The following is a 20,348-nucleotide window of genomic DNA, read 5'->3' on the forward strand; positions in this document are numbered from 1 at the left end:
CTGCATCCGGCTCCCTGCTCTGCGGGGAGCCTGATTCTCCCTCTCCCTCTGCCTGATGCTACCCCTGCTTGTGCTCTCTCTCTTTCTGTCAAATAAATAAATAAAATCTTAAAAAAAAAATACCAATTCACCCTAAAGCTGTCTATAGCTATATAGGAAATCCCAGTCAAAATCCTAGCAGGCTGCCCAACAAGCTTATGAAAAGATGTTCAACATCACAGATCATAAGAAACATGAAAATCAAAACCACAATGAAGGTTGGGAGTATGGAGCAAATGGTGTTGATTCAATGGGGTTCCCGGCGGCTATGGAGCAGATAAATGAGCTAAAAGAAAAGGGCAATAAGACCCTGAGTGCGGGCAACATTGATGACACACTGCGGTGCTACCCTGAGGCCATTAGGTTAGATCCCCAAAACCATGCTCCACAGCAATTGCTCAGTAGCCTACGCCAAGAAAGGTGACTACCAGAAGGCTTATGAGGATGACTGCAAAACTGTTGACTTAAAGCCTGACTGGGGCAAGGGCTATTCGTGGAAAGCAGCAGCTCTTGAGTTCTTAAACTGATTTGAAGAAGCCAAGCAAACCTACGAAGAGGGTTTAAAACATGAAGCAAATAATCCTCAGCTCAAAGAGAGTTTACAGAATATGGACGCCAGGTTGGCAGAGTGGAAATTCATGAACCCTTTCAACATGCCCAATCTGTACCAGAAGTTGGAGAGTGATCCCAGGACAAGGATGCTGCTCGCTGATCCTACCTACCAGGAGCTGATAGAGCAACTACAAAACAAGACTTCTGACCTGGTCATGAAACTGCAAGATCCCCAGATTGTGACTACTGTCAGCATCCTGCTGGGAGTCGATGTGGGCAGTATGGATGAGGAGGAGGAAGTTGGAACATCTCCCCCACCTCCTCTTCCCTAGAAGGACACCAAGCCAGAACCAATGGTAGAAGATTTACCAGAGAATAAGAAGCAGGCACTGAAAGGGAAATAGTTGGGGGATGAGACCTGCAAGAAGAAAGGCTTTGACACAGCCTTGAAGCACTGCGACAGAGCCCAGGACCTGGACCCCACCAACACGACCTTACATGACCAGTCAAGCAGCTGTGTATTTCAAGAAAGGCAACTATAGTAAGAATGCCATTGAAGTGGGGCGGGCAAACCGACAAGACTATGACAGATTACCAAAGTTTATGCTCGAACTGGCAACTCCTACTCCAAAGAAGAAAAGTACAAGGATGCTATCTATTTCTATAGCAAGTCTTTGGCAGAGCACTGAACCCTGGATGTGCTCAAGAAATGCCAACAGGCATAGAAAATTCTTAAGAAGCAAGAGTGGCTAGCCTATATAAACCCCGACCTGGCCTTGGAGGAGAAGAATAAAGGAACAAATGTTTTCAGAAAGGAGACTATGCCCAGGCCATGAAACATTATACAGAAGCCATCACATGGAATCCAAAAGATGTCAAATTGTACAGCCATCGAGCTGTCTGCTACACCGAACTCCTGGAGTTTCAGCTGGCCCTCAAGGACTGTGAGGAGTATCCAGCTAGAGCTGACCTTCATCAAGGGTTACACACGGAAAGCAGACACACTGGAAGCGATGAAGGACTACACGAAAGCCATGGATGTCTACCAGAAGGTGTTAGATCTGGACTCCCAATTGTAAGGACGTGGCAGACAGTTACCAACACTGTATGATGGCCCAGTACAACCACCAGATAGCCCCGAAGATGTGAAGCGACAGGCCATGGCAGACCCGGCCATGCGGCTCATCCTGGAACAGATGCAGAAGGACCCCCAGGTGCTCAGTGAACACTTAAAGAATCCTATAATAGCACAGAAGATCCAGAAGCTGATAAAAGTGGGTCTGTTTGCAACTCAGGGATGACTTGCTCATCATCCCCTTCTCTTTGCCCTCATGTGGAAAGAGGAGCTGGTACCACAGCAAGCAGTATGGAATAGAGGGGAGAGCAGGGGGAAGTGAAGAACTTCTCTCTATATATTTATATAGACCTATGTGAGAGACTTGTGCTCACGCTCCTTGCACCACCGCTGCCTCTGGGCCCGCCCAGCACACCCATGGTCTCTTCCACTGCCCTCAGGTTCCCTGGTCCCTTCCCCGCTCTCAGTAGCTGTCTCAGCTGCTCTCTCATAGTTGGTTATTTTTTATATGGAACAATGGGTATGTATGGGGAGGGGAGGCTGTTCTTCCCTGACCTCAGGTCCCAACTTTCTTTACATTGTTAACTCCACATCTCCATGTGCCCTTCTCCAATAAAAACAGGCCAGTCAGGTGTGATTATTTATTTAAAAAAAAAAAAAAAAAACTCACCTCAAACCCATTGATAGTCACTATCAAAAGAACAGAAAGTAACAAATTTGGTGAGTATGTGAAGAAACTGGAACCCTTATGTGCTGTTGGTAAGAATGTAAAATGGTGCAGCCATTATGGAAAAAGCTTAGAGATTTCCTTAAAAATTAAAAATAGAATTACCATATGATTCAGCAATCCCACTTCTGGGTATATTTCCAAAAGAATTTAGAATAGGATCTCAAGGCATATTTGCATACTTATGTTCATTGCAGCATTATTCACAATAGCCAAATGGTAGAAGCAATTCAAGTGTTCATCAATAGATGAATGGATAAAGAAAATGTGGTATATACACACAACAGACTATTATACAATCTTAACAAAGAAGGAAATCCTGTCACATGCTACATTGTGGAAGAACATTGAGGATATTATGCTAAGTTAAATAAGTTGGTCACATAAGGACAGTTACTGTATGCCATTGATATAAAGTATCTTAAGTAGTCAAAATCATAAAAACAGAAGAAGAAAGGTGATTGTCAAAGTTTGCAGGGAAAGGAGATTTAATGGGTGTAGAATTACAGTTTAGCAAAATGAACAACTTTTAGATATCAGCTGTGCAAGAATGTGAGTATATTTAATACTACTGAACTGGTTAAGACAGATTTAATGCTATGTTTTTGTGCTGTTGTTACCATATACACACTCATACACACACACACATAAACCTAGCAATATTTCTTGTAGAACATGATAAGGTTATTACAAAAATTGATACGGAAATGCAAAGAACTTAAAATAATGAAATCAACTTGAAAAAGAAGAACAAAGTTAGAGAACTAGAAAGCTACCTGATTTCAAGGTACCTCAAAACTTAACATACATCTACAGTGATCAAGGCAGTATAGTTTTATTACAAAGAGATGAATGATCTAGGTTGCAAAGAATCTGATAAAAGATACAGATATATATGGAAAACTGATTTTTGACAAAGGTACAATTCAGTGGAGATAAGGTAGTTTGTTTTCAACAAATGGTGCTGGAATAAAGGAAAGTCCATTTGCAAAAAAAAAAAAAAAAAAAAAGCTTTAAAACATCCCTCACCCTTTATAAAACAATTAATTAAAAATGGAAAGTAGGCCTAAATGGACCACCAAAACCTATATAGTATTTCCAGAAGAAAATAAAATAGATAAACTTTGTGAACTTGGATTGATATTAAAAATGTCTGCTTAACCAAAGTCAGTTAAAAGATCAATAAGACAATCCACAGACTGGGAGAAAACATTGGCAAAATATATCTGCTAAAAGATTTGCATTGTTAGTATATGAAGAACTCTCAGAATTCAACAATAAGGACATAAACAACCAAGTAGAAAATGGTCAAAATATTTGAATAGACACATCACCAAAGAAGAAATACAGATGGCAAATAAGCATTTGAAAAGATGGTTAATATGACTAATCATAAGAAAACTAAAATTAGAACCACAAGGAAATATCACTACCTACTAGAATAGCTAAAATAAAAACAACTGACCATAGCAAGTGTCTGAAGAGGAGGAGGAATTGGAACTCTCACTCATGACCAGTGAAAATATAAAATGATACAATCACTTTGGGAAATATTTTAGTGGTTTATTATAAAGTTAAATGTACACCTACCATGTGAACGAAACATTCTTCTTCTAATTATTTAAGAGAAAAGAACACATATAGCCAGACTTCCGATGAATGTTCATAGTAAATTTGTGATAGCCCTAAATGGAAAACAACAGTATACAGTATAGGGTAATATAGCCCTAAATGTCCGTCAACAGGTGATTGGAAGAACAAATTGTGGCATATACATATAATGGAATACTACTCAGCTACAAATAGGAATGAACTATTGATACATGCCAATGCATTGATGGATCTCAAGGAAAAGAAGTCTGGCAAAAAATGAAATACATAGTCAGTGATTCTACGTATGTAAATTTTTAGAAAATGCAAATAAATCTCTAATGATGGAGATCTGTGGTTGCCTGGAGTGAGAAGTACATTTCGATGGGCAGGAGGGAGAGAATAAATAGGGTCATGAGGGAATATTTTGGGGTGATAGACATGTTCATTGCCTGGGTTGCAGTGATTGTTTCATGAGAGCATACATATGTCAAAATATATTGTTAACCTTAAACGTAAAACTGTTATTTTACCAGCAAAAATGGATTTACTTGGAAATAGAGAATTGCAATTTGGGACAATCAAAATATGGCAAAATCATGGGAAAGTCCAGAGAATAAAGGAGAGGATTGCTCTTTTATAGAGAAAAATGGGTGAGTTGGGAGAGCTGTTAGGAACAAAAAGTCCATTGAATTAAACTGGAAAATTGGTAACACGTGAGGTCCCCCCATTCCAGCCTCCCCACTCCATTTTAGTGATGTTTTCTTGCTTTCTTTTTTTTTTTTTTTGAAGATTTTTTAAAATTTATTTATTTGAGAGAGAGAGAGATAGCTACAGAGACAGAGACAGTGAGAGAGAGCATGAGCAGGGAGGAGAGGGAGAAGCAGGCTCCCTCCTGAGCAGGGAGTCCGCTGAGGGGCTCAATCCCAGCACCCTGGGATCATGACCCAAGCCAAAGGCCGACGCTTAACTGGCTCAGCCATTCAGGTGCCCCTGATGTGTTCTTTTATTATTTTTCACAGTATCAAATTGTATGCTCTAATTATATGCATCTATTTTTGTCAATTATACCTTAATAAATAAGCACAGAAATAAAATAATGCAACTCATTCTCTCCATAAAATAAAGTCAGTCACTCATGGGGGTAAAATTACAGAAGTGCTAAATCTGGATGACACTTTGGATTAGTTTCATTGTTGTTTGATTGTTTTGGGTAGTATTTTGTTTTTCCTTTTTCCTTTTCTCAAAGATGAACTGTAAGTTGAAGCATCCATATGCTTCATCTTTGTTTGCTTGCTGTAACCAGAATTAAATATCATCACTTCTCAGTAAATGCCACCAGTCTATTATAAAGTTTTGTTCTGTGCATTATATATGTTTATTAGTTTTCAAAAGACTCTGTGAATATTGTGTGTATGTATTTCTATGTGAACATGCAATATTATTTTTTAAAGCCAGATAAAAGATATGAATAGAGAGAGGAAGGAAGAGGAAGAAAAAAATAAAGGTAGTGTTTGTTAAATATTTGACAAGTCCAAATAACTGAAGTTACTTTTAATTAAAAGCTAAAGGGGCTCCTGGGTGTCTCAGTCATTAAGCGTCTGCCTTCTGCTCAGGTCATAATCCCAGGGTCCTGGGATCAAGCCCCACATCGGGCTCCCTGCTCAGTGGGAAGCCTGCTTCTCCCTCCCCCACTCCCCCTGCTTGTGTTCCCTTTCTTGCTGTGTGTCTCTCTGTCAAATAAATAAATAAAATCTTTAAAAAAAAAAGCTAAATTACTAAAGACTATATTTTCTGTATTTAATAAAGGCCTAGTTTGTTTTAATTGTGGTAAAATACTTATAACATAAAATTTATTATTTTAATGATAAAATTGATGATTTTAATAATAACATTTAGTAATAATGTGACATATGCCACATTTTCTCAGTTCATTCATCAATGGATATGTGAGTTGTTTCCAGTTCTTTCCTTTTGCAAATAGTGCTGCTATAAATATTGGTATATAAATACCTGTTAGAGTTCTTGCTTTCAGTTCTTTTGGGTTTTTTCCCAAAAGTAGAATTGTTCATATAGTAATAGCTTCATATAGTAATTCTATGTTTCGTTTTTTGAGGAACCACTATTCTGATTTTCACAGCAGCTGCACCATTTACATTCCTACCAGCAATCTACAAGTGTTCCAATTTCTGCACATCCTTGCCAACACTTTTTTCTCTGATTTTTTTTAATAGCTATCCCAATGGCTGTTAAGTGGTATCTCATTGTGATTTTGATTTGCATTTCTCTAATAATTAGTCATGTTGGGCTTCTTTTCATGTGCTTATTGAACATTTTTATGCTTCTTTGAAGAAATGTCTATTCAAGTTTTTTGCCCATTTTTGAAATGGGTTTTTATTGTTGGGTTCTGGGTGTTCTTAATACATTCTATCCAGTGATTCTGTTAGTCACTTATCAGATATGTGATTTGCAAACATTTTCCCATTCTGTGCTGATTTAACTCTTAGCAATTGGATCACTCTTGGACTTACTATAAGCCTGCAAAAGTGCCTATTTTTTTCTCTCTCCATTTTTGTTCCCTCTCCTACAGCTTTCTGGCCTTTATGCTTTTCTTCTTCATGACTAGAATTATTTTGAATATATAATGGACCAATTTAGTTCAGACTCAAAGGAGAAGTGAGATCTTGCCACTTTTTGTTCACACCTGATCAACAGCAATACCCTTGGACAGTATACTTACTATAGAAAGAAGGAAGTATAAATGAGTCAAATTTCTCTATAAATTTCACAAGGACCCATAATTATCTATTAGAACAATTCCATTCATTTTCTTCAACTGTACTATTTTTCATCATTGTACTATTCTTTCCAAATGCATAAAATTCATGAGCATATTTACTTGCATGCTCTGTTTTCAAAGCTCTTTTATAACATTCTTAGTATAAAATTTTCTGTTGCTTTCAGTGGTTTCCTTAAGCCATACTTCCTCTAAATTTTTTCTCAGCACATATTTGTTGAGCCATTTCTATGAGCCCAGAGTCTTGGAAGGTATGGACAGTTGAATAGAGCACAAAGTGTAGTCTGTATTCTCAAGAAGCTGTTGGTCTTAAAGCAATTGGGGTTCAATGAAATAGACATGGAATAAAGCAAATAATAATCTTTAAATGCCCACTGTTGAACACAGTATGATGTATGATAAGGAAGGTGAAATTCGATTGAGGAGAAATCTATATTTATAAACCTGACATCATCACTTGTAATATATATGCCCTTGGCATGGAGTGTCTCTCTGACCTTTATTGTGTTCATCCGTAAACTTCATTTCTTGTTCAGTGATCTTATTGAGTGATTTTATCTAATTTCTTAAGTATTGATTTAATTATATTTTATTAGAAGTTTCCATACCTAAACCAAAATTCTGTACCACTGTGATGAAACCAAGTTAATACTTTCCTATTTTTATTACATTATTTTGCAATTTTCATACATTTTTTTTAAAGATTTACTTATTTATTTCAGAGAGAGAGAGAAATGTTTGGGGGGAGGGGCAGAGGAAGAGGGGAAGCAAACTCACCTCTGAGCACAGAGCCCAAGGAGTGGCTGATCTGGTGGGGAGATAAGACCTGAGTCAAAGCCAAGGGTTAGTCCCTTAACCTACTGAGCCACCCAGGTGCCCCAATTTTCATACATTTTTAATCTAGTATTTTAAATTTTTTAGTCTAATATGATATTACTTTTAAGATATTATGTAGAAATCTTGGTGTATTATGAAAGTTGTATTTCTTGCTTTTTTTTTTTTTTTTTTTTTTTTTTAAAGATTTTATTTATTTATTTGAGACAGAGAGAATGAGAGAGAGAGCACATGAGAGGGGGGAGGGTCAGAGGGAGAAGCAGGCTCCCTGCCGAGCAGGGAGCCCGATGCGGGACTCGATCCAGGGACTCCAGGATCATGACCTGAGCCGAAGGCAGTCGCTTAACCCACTGAGCCACCCAGGCGCCCCTATTTCTTGCTTTTTTAACAAAAGACAATAAAATGTTGCCAGTTTTACATTAATACCTTTTACTTTCATCAAATTGCTTCAGTAAGTTGAAATAATGTGACCTTCTGGTTAAATGTCCTTTTATCATTGAAAAACAGATAAGTAATGTCAGATATATTATTGGTTATTTAAAACCGAAATAAATACATGAAGGGTTTTTTTTTGCCTATTCTCTAGGTGTTCTTTTTTGAATTTATCATTGCCTATAATGTTAATTTATTTAAAATCTTATGGATCATATCATCTCAGTGAGAAACATTTATTAGTCAGAAATATAATAATGGTATTGATCCATATTGGGATATCAGGCTTGAAGTCTCTGGTTTGTTTTTGAAATCTCTTTTATAGTTATGTCTAAATTATTGTATTATGGAAATATATTTAACTTGACTGAAGATGTTTCTCCTGTTGAATTGCATTAGCAAATTATTCTTCTATACATGACTTTAGAGTAATGGCCTGGAATCAGTCCAGGAAGTTTGACAAATTTTGTTTATTCTCACCAGTAAGAGAGAAATGAATTGTCAAAAGGAAAATTAGAATATGACTCTTACTCCAAATGTTCCATGGCCAAAGAAAAATGTTTGGGGGAGAAAATATACTTTATGGCTTCGTGACAGCTGCCTGTTTGTTTGTTTATTTGTTTGTTTTATTTTTTCTGGAATTGAATGAACATTTCCTTGAAAATTCATTGCTGTTCCCAAAAGTTCTTCACACAGTATTGACACTTTCTTGAATTATTCATTATTTCTGACTGCACATATTCAGCCTATCTACTCAATGTTTACACATTATGTATTCTGTGTATTCATGGAATTGCCCTGTCATTGCATTTGTATTAATGTAGTGTCAGACAATCTTTCCTGGCTGGTCAGTTATTACAGCTCAAAATAATCTTTGAAATCTGTGAACTTCTTGTTACTCCATAGTTATCTATTTTTAGCAATTCATTTGGCTAAGAAATAAAATGCTATCAGCAGGGGAAAAAAAAGCCCACTCTTGTTAAAATAATACTTAGGTGGTAATGTTATAGTTCAGATCAAGGAAGGCCAGACTAGGGAGTTTAAGTTCATGATCTGAGTCAAGGAGCAGTGCCAAGGACAGGTTGCTTCTCCCTCTTCATGGATTAGATGTTTGATGGATCCGAAATAATGAGATCATTGCCTGTTGTTCCAGAAATTCTTGGCTTCTTCAGCTTTCAGATATCACTCTTCTAATCTCATTTCACTTGTCAACAGAAAATCTAGTCTTCTTCCAGTTTCACCTCATGTTTGTCAGTAAGTTCATGATGAATGCATGTAACATGAATTGACCTGAAATTCACATTCTGCTTCAGCCAACAATCTTGTATTAGCCAGCCGCTGAACACATTTGCAGATCACTTCATGCCTTACCTCCCCTGACTTTCCAGGGTACTGACTTTTCACAGTATGTTTAAAAATGGACACATCATTTACTTCCTCACAACACTTGTAAAATTTGTCACATTTAATGAGACTTTACAAAAAGCTTGTAAATGAATTACAATACCACATACACACACACACACACACACACACACACACAAACACACATAAACACACATTTAGATTCCTTTGATGAAGTTTCTCTCCCTACCAGTCCTGTTTCTCCCCAGTATCTGGAAAACAGGGGTTTTCCTTGCTCTCTTGAATAATGGAGAACATTATTCCATTCTTATCTTTTTCCTCCACAAAATCCCCCATGTCAAACACCACAGTATCTGTGTCAGACCAGTTGGGCTGCCATGACAAAATACCTATCAAAACTGGGTGGCTGAAACAATAGAAATTTATTTTTTTACAGTTCTGGATGCTAGCAGTCCAAGATCCAAAAAATCAGTAGGGTTGGTTTCTGCTGAGAGCAGTCTTCCCAGCATGTAGACTGCAGCCTTCTCACTTGTCCTCACATGGGGTTGGAGGTCGGGGGAGAGAACATACTCTCTGGTATCTGTTTTGTGAGGGCACTAATCCTATAATGAAGTCCCTTTTAACCTCATGTAAACCTAATTCTCCACCAAAGACCCCATCCAAATAGCATCACATGGGGCGTTCAGGCTTCAACATAAATTTTGGGGGGACACAGTTTAGTCCATAGCATCATCCAAGGATCTTTTCTTTTCAGGTTGGAAGTTGGACTGTCTATTCTCAGACAAAAATAAGCTCTATCTCTTATCTACTCCTTTAATTTGACCATCCTCTGCCCCTGCCTTCTGCCATTACAAACAGGATTATCTATTAAAATATATTTATCCTTTTCATTTATATTAGAAAATATTTGCCCTATTTGCAAAGTCCGAAACATTCAGCATGGACCACCACCACAGGTTGAATTTCACACAAGTGCATTCCGCTCTAAATTCTTATCTGGCCTGAGGTGACTCCCTTTTCATTCTTTGTCATTGTCCAGTGACTACTTCAACTTTACTCTGAATAACTTTTGATAAAGAATACCTAAAATGCAAAGGTAAAAATCATTCTACAATAAAGGAAGTCCTTTATTATGCAGAACAACTTAAGTCTTTATTGTCTTGAAACTCTGCTTTTCATAGTGGAATCTTCAAGATATCTTTGAATAACAAAGGTGGCCCATTAGAGTGTTTTTTTGTGTGTGTGGTTTTTGGTTTTGTTTTGTTTTTTTGTAAAAATGAAGTGGTGGTTTGCTAAAATGTAAATATAGGTCTCTGTTAGAAAAACAAAAAGGCAGCTCAAAGCTTCAGTCCATCTTATTCCTTTCTAGATTTTACATTTTCATTTTTTTTTTTTAAGATTTTATTTATTTATTTAATTGACAGAGAGAGAGAGACAGCGAGAGAGGCAACACAAGCAGGGGGAGTGAGAGAGGGAGAAGCGGGCTTCCAGCTGAGCAGGGAGCCCGATGCAGGGCTCGATCCCAGGATCCTGGGATCATGACCTGAGCTGAAGGCAGTCGCCTAACTGACTGAGCCACCCAGGCGCCCTGGGATTTTACATTTTCTAATGAGGATGTCTAATAGTAGAGACCTACTAAAACCAGTAGTTTAGTTGCATGCAAATTAATGTTTTCTTTCTAGTAATAAAATGGTGTAAGACCATGTGTTGTCTAGTAGTTCATATAAGTAGGTAGCAGGATGAAGTCTTTTCCCCTCATGATTATTTTTTTCCCACTGCCTAAGCTCCCAACTCCCCCTATTAACTACGTAGCTCCTTCCTTTTCTCAGGTTCATTTAATCACAGAAGGAATCAGGAATTTTTAAAAAGGCTTGTAGTCTCCTTCATGGATATTATACTAGTAAAACGGTATTGTAGAAATAGTTATTCTCAATTTACCTCATTTACTGAGAGAGAGTGCATGCACACAAGTGAGCATTCCCTTTGAAATTAGGAAATCATCCCCCAGGCATGACAAAAACAAAATAGACATGATGGTTCATGAATAAAAGGGATCTGCAATTCATTTTCCAGGCAAAGCCCAGGGCAGGTGAAGAAATCACAGAGATCATATAGTTGGATAATGAGATGATACAGAAAAGACAACTGTCAATGATATCTGAGCTGCAGAAGAACCTAAAGTAAGCAGAAATGTCCCATATCTTCAAGATGTTTAGAGCAGCATTAATTACAATAGCTAAATTATGGAAGCAGCCCAAGTATGCATCGATAAATGAATGGATAAAGAAGATGTGGCAACAGACTTTTAATAGATTAGTATCTCGAAGTGGCAGAGAAAATTTACAATTAAAAGTTTTGTAAAGTAAATGCTATGAAAAAGGTGAGGTCAGACTCCTTGATTCAAAATGAAGCTTGTCTTAAGTTTAGTCAAGCTGAGGGGACTGTTAAGCCCTACTTAATCAAAGGCAAGGGTGGAAGCAGGGACATTGTTAGTTTTAAAGATGGGATTTCCCTCTTCATTCAGTATTTATCTTGCTGTTTCTGATTATTGGATCCTTATAATTAGTAGGGTCATTTAGAGGATTTATCTCCTGGCATAAGAGATTAGGTGTGCATATTGTTCTCCTATTGAAATATTTTCCAGTTCCACCTTCTTGAAATATTTATGACTAGGTACTCTTTCATATTGGATTTCATGTGTGACACCCACTTCAGATCCTCATATATGTGAAAAATATATATTCATAATTATGGAACCTACATACTCTCATATTTATAACTCAGAATATATCACAAAAATGACAGCACTCATCTCATAATAGGTCAATAAAAGGCACATTGCATATTCCAGTAAGTGACAGAGGAATGAAGAAAAATCCAGAATTTTATCAACCAATATAAACCTCAACTATATAATTTTAGAGGTGACCAGCCCTGTATACACATTTTTTTCCTTACCCAAAAGGGAAAATGAATTATGTCATTGGTATCAGGAAGTACAAATCACATATTTTTAAAATTTTTATGTATTGCAAGTATTATTAAGACCAAGAGTTTTAACACAAAGCTATCATTTTCATTTCAAGTGCTCAAGAGCCTCATTTGATTACTGATTACTGTGTTGGATGGTGCAGATACAGAACACTTCCATCATCAGAACAAATTCTATTATAACTGATTAGAAACTCATATAAACAGATGCAAGATAAACTTAGAAGAACAAGCAAAAAATAAAATTCAAGGGCGCCTGGGTGGCTCAGTTGGTTAAGCGACTGCCTTCGGCTCAGGTCATGATCCTGGAGTCCCTGGATCGAGTCCTGCATCGGGCTCCCTGCTCAGCGGGGAGTCTGCTTCTCCCTCTGACCCTCCCCCCTCTCATGCTCTCTCTCTCTATCTCATTCTCTCTCTCAAATAAATAAATAAAATCTTTAAAAAATAATAATAATAAAATAAATAAATAAAATTCAAGTCTAATTGGATTAATATTATGACAGTAATAATTGTCGAAATGTTGAAACAATTAAATCACAGAGAAGAGATGTACTAATTGGATTATATAAACTATAAAACCTGCACAAAGTGAAAAGTAACTGAAAAAGTAAAAATAGACTTGGTAAAACTGATATAATTGTGCTAAAAATTTTATATATAAATATACAAATATATAAGAAAATTATAAATGATCTCATGTTTGCAATATAAATGTTATGGGAGAATACAAAGAATAAACTATTTCATATAAAGTGAACAAAGCCAATACTTATGAGGACATATAAAATTATAACACATAAATGAGGGAGAAGTTCAGCAATATTATTCATCTCACAAGGGGAAAGCGATGAAGCATTATATTTTAAAGACATAAATTCTACTCCTAGCAACTTACCTTTAAGATGTAATTTCAAAGGTTGGAATGTGGTATAGGTTCAGAGATGTTTATCACGGAATTTTTTACTACAAATAATTGGAATTATCCTGTCCATGCAAAATCTTGGAACTTGGAAGAAAACAGTTTTGTCCATAATTTGTAAAGGACATAAAGCAACATAGTAAGTGAAACAAAGGACTGTGCTATATTTACAACTGTGTAAAACTAGGGAACTATATAAACAACAGTAAAAGGACTGTAGAAAAAAGGGGAATTTCATAGGTTAGTTGAACTTTATAAAATATAGAATGATTGTGACTATTTTTCTAACAATATTTATCAGATGTTTAGGTTACTACATGGTGAGCATAGTGCTAATCACTTTATATTCATTAACTTAAATCCTTCTAACAACCCAGGGAAGGAGCTATTATCATTCTTCATTTTGCAAATGAGAAAACTGCTCTTAGACAGGTTCTACACCTCATCTAAGGTCACTCAGTGGTAAATAGCAGAATTTAGGGTCTAACCCAGGTCTCTGTTGCTAAAATGTTGACAGTGCTATTTAAAGTTAGATACAATGAAAAATTCTCCCTTTGCAAAAACTTTCTCCCTAGCATATACATAGGCTTTTATATGCGTTAAAGTACATTAATAAAACGTTCTTCATTCCCTATGTAATATACTTGTTGTAACACACTATTCTATTTCGTGATCTCTAAAAATTCTTGGTAAATGCAATTACCAGTTGATGAAAAGTTTTGTAATTTGTTATATCTAAAATTTAAACCCCATCAGGTCTCTCATCTCTTGTTCAAACACTTTACAAACTTCCAGGAACATTTTGAAATTAGTAATTTTTTTTTTTTAAGATTTTATTTGTTAATTTGACAGAGAGAGAGAGAGCACAAATAGGCAGAGCAGCAGGCAGAGGGAGAGGGAGAAGCAGGCTCCCCGCTGAGCAGGGAGCCCGATGCGGGGCTCGATCCCAGGACCCTGAGATCATGACCTGAGCTGAAGGCAGATACTCAACCACTGAGCCACCCAGGCGCCCCTTGAAATTAGTAATTTTTACCCCAAAAGAATGATGTCAAAATTCAGGTCATAGGAGAACACTGCTCTGTTGGTTCTCAAAAGGATTTTACATAATCTCACAGGAAATGAACTCCCCGACACAGAAATGAATCTGATAGAGGTCAAATTACATTTATACATCCGCTCTAAGAAATGATTGACCCTTTCTTATAACATTAGCTTCTCTTTATTATCCGCAACGATATGCATTTTCCTAATTTTTAATGGTGAAACTGTTACCAGGTCTCTCAGTTCTTGTCCCAGATGCACCAAAGAATTGGAGACCCGAGACCAGAATGGAGATACAGAGCTTATTGAATAGGTAGGTGTAGTACACTTTCAAGAGAGAAAGCGGGCCGTTGCCTGATCAAAAGTGGCAACGGCACCCAGAAGCTCTAACTGTACCCTTTTTTTTTTTTTAAAGATTTTATTTATTTGACAGAGAGAGCACAAGCAGAGGGAGAGAGAGGGAGAAGCAGGCTCCCTGCTGAGCAAGGAGCCCGATGTGGGACTCGATCCCAGGACCCTGGGATCATGACCTGGGCTCAACTGACTGAGCCACCCAGGCGTCCCTAACTGTATCCTTTCAAGCCTGCTTTGTGTACAGGGAAATTTGGCATTGATTGACATTTTTGATTGCCAGCTGGTGGTTATATATTTTGGCATCTGTGCATGCACCTACCCGTGATGAATTCTACTATAATTGTATTTATTTATGTATTATATATTTATGAGTGTCTAATGAGCCTATGTTGTGGCCTTAAAGGTACTTAAGGGGAAGCTTCAACCCTTGTGCACATGCTTGGCTCTTCAACGTCCCCCTGTGGTTTTGGAACCAGCTCTGTGGCCCCACCTTTCCTATTCTGTTAGCTCTGAAGGTATGGCTGCTGGGGGGGAGCAAAGTGAGGGGTGTTCTGAGGGTGTGGCCAGCTTCTGCTTTATCCCTCATCACTCGCTCATGCCTAACTAACTGCCTAACAAAATAATTCTTAATGAGGTCATATATGAGATATGAGATGTGGATGTGAGAATAAAATAGTAACTGCATTCATTTTCTATTGCTGCCATAACAAATCGCCAGCAATTCAGCAGCTTAGAATAACACAAAATTATTATATCACAGTGTCTGTTGGGCAGAAGTCCAGATAGGCCCAGTGAGCATCCCAGAGCTGAAATCAAGGAGATAGCAAGGCTGTGTTTCTTGCCAGAGTCAGTGGGGTGAATCATTCAGGTTGTTGGCAGAATTCAGTTCCTTGCCACTGTAGAACCGAGGTCTCCATTTTCATTTCTGACTACAAGCGAGGGGTCACTTTCAGCTTCTAGAGGCCACCTGTGTTTTCTAATAGCTGGCTGCCTTCAATGCCATCAGTTGTGAGCTGAATTCTTCTTAAGCTTAAATCTATTCCACCTCTCCATCACCCTTTACTTCGTTTCCCTCTTCCGCGGGAATCTCTCTAACGCTACTACATTTATTATATTTAAAGGCTCCTGTGATTGCATTGAGCCTAGGATTACCCTGAATAATCTTCCTATTTTAGAATCAGCTAATTAGCAACCTTGATCCCATCTGCACAGTACCTACACAGTACTCTGGTTACTTTATATGTTAAAAATCGAAGTCACATTTTTGGTCACAATTAAGTTATAACAATCTTTGAACTATAATATCAGAAGTTTTAATAATGCATATCTAAAAATAACTCTAGAAACATTTAAATTAAGTGGTGACTCGATTTCTATAATTGAAAAACTTTGATCAGTTTCATTTGGATTGTAATTGCGTTTGTATCTTCGGTTACATGACTGTTTTTTTCCATGGATCTTTTAAATCTACAACAGATGCATCTCAAATTAAATATTTTGTTAGGAGGACCTTGACTATCTTAATTAAAAGGAAATCACAAAATGACCTGAGAATTTCATTTAACAATGCCAGTCCCTTTCTCTCATCATAGATAGCTAATTGACTTTACATACATTAAATGTAATCAAAATAGATACTTAAATCTTCGTCAGTGCCTAAGTACACTCTTAACTGCTGGGTTGATTTGGATGCATTGGAATACCTCACCCTTGGAAAGCACACATTGTCATGTCACAGAAATATACAAGAGTGCTAAGAAAACACACCTGGTGGGACTAAGAGTATTTTTGATTAAAATATCCACCTGTCCTATTTATTAACCTAGCATGAATTAAAATGCTGGTCCTCAGTGTGAATTCCTATTTTTTTTTTCAGTGTAAGGAATTCCTAGTAAACGAAAATATCTACCTTATTCTATATGGAGAGATCAGCCATAATGTTAATTTTCTTTTTTTGGTTCCAGTACATCTCCCCTCTGGCCCCCACATACACGTTGGAAAGGCCAAGCAAGAATGATGGTCTTTAATCACCATATTTTAACTCTAGCTTGGTTCCTTTTTTTTAAGAATGATTAGAAGCCAAAATGTAATTCCCTTCCTCCAAGACTATTATTAATTGCGCTAGTATACTCTAATATGGTATCGTTTTAAAAATTACTTTCTCCCATGTTCCATCAGTAATGAATCCTAACAAAATTGAGCTAAATTCATCAGCCTTGTTAATCCACTAAAATCCTCTAAGATAGGCAGGGACACAGTTCTGAACACTTTACTTACATTTTGATGGAAATATATTCTCAAGCCATAGATCTAATTTAAAGTTTAAAATGAATGACTCCTTTTAAATCAAGACAACTGGGAGGTATGTGACTCTTTGACATAATCACTTTGTAAGCAGGAAACCTTGCCCTTGCCTCAAATTACTTTTTCAGCTTCATCTCTTGCTTGTATCATCTATTCAACAAATACACCATGGGTACAAATCTCTGTGCTAGGCAATAGAGATAAAGAGAAGAAAAACACGGCCACTGTTTGCAGAGTGCAGAGCCTGGTGGAAAAGCTGGAAGAATGACAGTGCAGGGCTCTAAGAGCTGTAACAGACATACATATCCAGCCTCCTGGTAACACAAAAAAGAGACAGAGATGTCCTAGTTCTACCAGTCAGCCTGTCTCTCCACAAACAACTTTGGACATTTCTGCCTTCATGCCTTTCATCACATAGAATCCTAATTCTATAATGTGTTTTTACATCATTGTATAATTCCCAGAAATGAATTTTGAAGGCAATTTAAAAGACTAAATTGCCAGTGATTCCACCTTCAACCTCAACACTTGCACAAGCATACCTCCCCAAATTGTCCTCTGCATCTGTAGTGTATGGTTTACAACTCCAAGAGACTTAGTTCACAAGTAAAAATAAGAATATAGTACTTCCCTCATTAGGTATTTATGATAATTAAATATGACTATCGGTGAAAGAAAACATCATGTGAAGTCTAATGAATTACAGATCTTCCTCGACTTACAATGGGGTTATGCCCGAACAAACCCATCATAAGCTGAACTATAGTTAAGTCAAAAATGCATTGAACACACCTAACCCACCGAACATCACAGCTTAGCCTAGCCTACCTTAAATATGTTCAGAACACTTAGATTAACTTACAGTTGGGCAAAATCATTTAACATAAAGACTATTTTATAATAAAGTGTTGAATATCTCATGTAATTTACTGAATACAGTACTGAAAGTGAAAAACAAGAATGGTTGTATGGGTACAGAATGGTTGTCAGTCTATGTGTTGTTGACCCTTGTGATCATATGGCTGACTGGGAGCTGAGCCTCACTGCTGCCACCCAGCATCATGAAAGAGCATCAAAACACATATCCCAGGGCACCTGGGTAGCTCAGTTGGGTAAGTGGATGCCTTCAGCTCAGGTCCTGATCCCAGAGTCCTGGGCTCGAGTCCTGCATTGGTCTCTTTGCTCAGCAGGGAGCCTGCTTCTCCCTCTGCCTGCCGCTCCCCCTGCCTGTGCTCTCTGTCTCTCTCTCTGACAAATAAATAAATAAAATCTTTAAAAAAAAAAAAAAAAAAAACAACAACACATATCCCTAGCCTGGGAAAAGAGCAAAATTCAAAATTCGAACCATAGTTTCTACTGGATGCATATCACTTTAACACCGTTGTAAAGTCAAAAAATCATAAGGCAAACCATTGTAAGTCAGGGACTGTCTGTATTTAAATATATTATACCTGGCCTTTTTCTTTATATATTTTAGTGCATTTTTTACACCTGCTTGAAGTAAGGAGAGAACTGCAGTTGTGTCAAGTCATTGTTCATTCATCACCTTACATCTGTAGGACTTTGTTTTTACATTTCCCTCCTACCTCTTTATTACCAGTAGTACATTGTCTCTGCAGACACCCACAAATTGATTACACACATTTCTATTTTCTTATCTTAAAAAGATAACACCTCCTTTCATCTATTTAAGCTAAAACAATTTTCTCTACCTGTACCACAGTATCTCCTGGAAAATCAATATAAATTTAATTGACTTAATTCACTCATTCTGCTGGTGGTCCCCTAAATATGTCTTCATGCCCCCAAGTCCCCATATCTAATTTTGCATATGTTACCAATGACCTTCATCAGAGCAGATGATTGCATACCTCTATCACCCTGTAAAACAATAACGTTTGACCCAGCTGAACACTTCTTCATTTTGACACCCTGGTTTTCATAAAACTGTAGTCTTCATTCTCCTCAATTATAATTAACTCAACAAATAACTTGAGTTCTTACTATGCCAGTTACACTTTTTATGCTACTTTTACAAAGTTTTCTCTGTCCTTATTACCTGACATGCATCTAGGGTCATTTCTATGCCATTTTTTTCATACTTTTGTTACTTTCTTCTTTGACAAACCAGCTTGCTTTCATGTGCAGAAACATACATATCACAAATTATTTCAAATGTATTTATAGTATATGAATTAATAAAATGGGTGGGAGGGCTTTCTTTAAACTCTAATGCTAACTAGTAAACATAAAAGGAATAATATAACTAGAAAAATGGATGGATGTTAAGACCACTGGATAAAAGCTTGAAGAGGACCAGAGTATTTATACCACCTTAAGATACCTCACCACCTATTATAAACTATAAAGAATAAAATGTTAACGTCACAGTGGAGAAAACTGGGACACATCATCTTAAACAAGTGATCAAAATTAACATCACCAATAATGGGACACACTGGCATCAAGTATCTCTTAATGGAATTCTATAGAATGCATGGCCCATTATGTGGCATTCCTGATGGAAATGCAAATTCCAAATCAGGTGAGAAAACTGTTAAAACCAAACAAGAGAATTCTACAAAACAACCATCCTGTATTTTTTTTTTTTTTTTTTTTTGCAAAACAATTCATAACAGTTCTAGAGTAAATGAAACTAAGAACACATAGGACAATGTAATACAATTCATCTTTCTGGATCAAGGGAATATTAAAATTGCTGCAAAAGTCCATTATTGGGAAAATAACAGCATCAATATTAAGTGTTCTGGATTCTTCTTTGTACTGTGGTTATAGAAAGTAATTTTCTTTTGAAGACATTTGAAGAGGTGAAGAGTTAATTATATCTATAATTAGCTCTCAAACATTTCTAATAATGTAAATGTGTGTGTGAATTCATAGAAACAAAGGAGCAAATATTACAAAATATTAACACATGGTGAATCTAGGTGAAGGGTATAAAGATATTTGTTGTACAATTCTTGTAATTTTCTTTAAGTTTGATTTTTTAAAAAAAATACGGATTCAGAAAAAAAATGGCACATATGAGGGAAAGAGTAGCAAAAAGAGTGGATAAGGATTCTGCCATGATGGAGCTTACATATTGAAATAAAAAATAGGGGCGCCTGGGTGGCTCAGTTGGTTGAGCGACTGCCTTCGGCTCAGGTCGTGATCCTGGAGTCCCGGGATCGAGTCCCGCATCAGGCTCCCTGCTCAGCGGGGAGTCTGCTTCTCCCTCTGACCCTCCCCCCTCTCATGTGCTCTCTCTCTCTCAAATAAATAAATAAAATCTTAAAAAAAAAAAAAAATAAAGATTTAAAAAAAAAAT

The 20,348-nt window shown here is 37.0% G+C and overlaps 1 pseudogene; it reads left to right on the forward strand.

The window, feature by feature from the left end:
* The first annotated feature begins 307 nt into the window (after positions 1-307).
* Positions 308-1,892, forward strand: LOC116631386 (annotated as a pseudogene).
* The last annotated feature ends 18,456 nt before the right edge of the window (positions 1,893-20,348 follow it).

The sequence above is a fragment of the Phoca vitulina genome, unplaced genomic scaffold, assembly GCF_004348235.1.
Source record: "Phoca vitulina isolate PV1807 unplaced genomic scaffold, GSC_HSeal_1.0 scaffold5, whole genome shotgun sequence".
In the NCBI taxonomy this organism is placed as follows: Eukaryota; Metazoa; Chordata; class Mammalia; order Carnivora; family Phocidae; genus Phoca; species Phoca vitulina.